We start from the raw sequence: 2168 nt of genomic DNA, 5'->3' as shown, positions 1-2168 counted from the left end.
GGTGGTTCCCATCACCGGTAAGGGAGGGTGGAAGTGGTGATCAAGGGCTTCTCTCCTCTATAAAGCTGAGAGGGGGGTTGGGTTATTTTTTGTTTAAAGTTAATAAAAATAAATTAAATTAAATTATGTATTTCATCAATTAAATAAAATGGAAAATATAAATTATAAGGGCATATTTTTTCATTTTAAGTGTAAAGAGACCAAAATCACTAAAAAGATCCACAATTAGAGTACTGATGAACCACCAAACATTTTTGGACAAAAACCATTGATTTTTGGCAACCACATGGACCATTTTTGCAATTTTGTCATATATATATATATATATATATATATATATATATATATATATATATATATATATATATATATATATATATATATATATATATATATATATATATAAATGTTCAAATGAGAACCATAAAAAGTTAAGAACCATAAGAACCACTTTTTTACCTTATAAATTAAATCATCTGAGATGACAAATTTTCTCTCATCTCTTTCTCTGTCTCTCTCTCTCTCTCTCTCTCTTACCTCCTACCGCTGCCGACGACCATCACCATCGCCGGCACCACCGTCTGCACCGTCGCCGTCGCCGGAATACAACGATCTTCATAATTGGAGTCGCCGCCTTCAGATCTGGAGCCGCCGCCTTCAGATATAGTGCATTCGCCTTCAGATCTAGAACCCTCGACTTCAGATCTGCCATTACCACCGAGCGCTACCTTCTTCCACCGCCATCTATCTCACTAGCACCGAATATCGCCTTCCATCGGCCACATACTTGCCACGACGTGGCCACATACTTGCCACGACGTGGACAGGCAAAAATTTTAAAATTTTTTATTTGGTAGTTAGTTTTTCTTATTTTAGTTCAGTTTTACGTTTTAGTTTAGCAAGTTGCAGGAGTTCATGACCAGAAGCTCAAACACACACTTGGTGCCACCACTGGAAGACCCCGAATCTGCACTTCACAAGAAAAAGACGCCCTTGCAAGAATTAAAGTCAGCCTTTTCTAGGAAGTCAGGAAAGAAGAAAGGAGAGTCCAGCTCATCAACAAAGCACAAGAGCAATCTTGAGCATTTGGATCATACACCCGTGCAAACCGAGTCCGAAAGCGATACCGAGCCAGAATTTGAAGAACACACAAGTGAACCCGAGAACGAGCCAAGGAACGAGATGGCAGCGATTGAAGAAATGTCCATGGGAGCATACAAAAAGCGGATCCGAGATGATATGGGTCCTGGGTTAGTCCAACCCGCAATTCCTGCCACTGCCACATTCGAGCTGAAGGGACACATATTGACAGCACTGAAGGACATTCCATTTTTCGGAAAGGATCATGAGGATGCTTTTAAGCATCTAGACGAAGTCAACGACATTGCGGACTACTTCAATGTCCCAAATGTCACCAGAAATACAGTCTTGCTTAGGATGCTTCCCATCACTTTCAAAGGAGCTGCTAAGGAGTGGTTAAAAGCACTCCCACCAGGTACAATCACCACTTGGGCTCAAATGCGTGAGCAATTCCTGGACCAGTTCTGCCCGCCATCCAAGATAGCCAAACTCAAGAAGGCGATAGCCAACTTTGAGCAACAACCGGGGGAGTCACTATACGAAGCATGGGAGCGGTACAAGGGCTTACTCAGAAATTGCCCTCAACATGACCTAAATGTGCAGCAAGAGATGTCAATCTTTTATGATGGGGTCAATGTAATGACAAGACAACTCCTTGATTCTCAAGGACCGTTGACAAAGAAAAATCCAAGGGAGGTCAAGGAGCTCATCGAAGAATTCGCGAAACACTCTCGCGAGTACCATAACCCGAGGCAAGACGGAAGTAAAGGCGGTGAAGGGACCCAAACTGAAGAAATTGCAGCTGTCATGGCCATGCTAAATAACATGGATCGCCGGATAACACAAATGGACCAGTCGATACATGCCATAAGAGTGGGGTGCGAGCGATGCAGTGGTCCACACTTGACCAAGGACTGCAATATGGATGAGTCTGGGAATAGAAAAGCTCAAGTGTGCTACTCTAGTGGGGATAATTTTGATGACGACTGGAGGAAACCAAAGAAGGAGTGGCTGCCCTATGAAGAGTATAAAAAGCAAAAAGAAGAGAAGTATAGGCAGACAGGTTGAGGCTTTTACCAAAAGGAGCA

General features: G+C 42.5%; 1 non-coding gene across 1 annotated transcript; it reads right to left on the bottom strand.

The window, feature by feature from the left end:
- Positions 1–1566: 1566 nt before the first annotated feature.
- Positions 1567–1673, bottom strand: LOC111886684 (small nucleolar RNA R71). The gene has a single exon (XR_002848526.2). It is a non-coding gene; the product is annotated as a small nucleolar RNA R71 (small nucleolar RNA).
- Between the last annotated feature and the right edge of the window lie 495 nt (positions 1674–2168).

The sequence above is a fragment of the Lactuca sativa genome, chromosome 8 (genome assembly GCF_002870075.4).
Source record: "Lactuca sativa cultivar Salinas chromosome 8, Lsat_Salinas_v11, whole genome shotgun sequence".
NCBI classification, from domain to species: Eukaryota; Viridiplantae; Streptophyta; class Magnoliopsida; order Asterales; family Asteraceae; genus Lactuca; species Lactuca sativa.
This window is presented reverse-complemented; position numbering and strand designations above follow the sequence as displayed.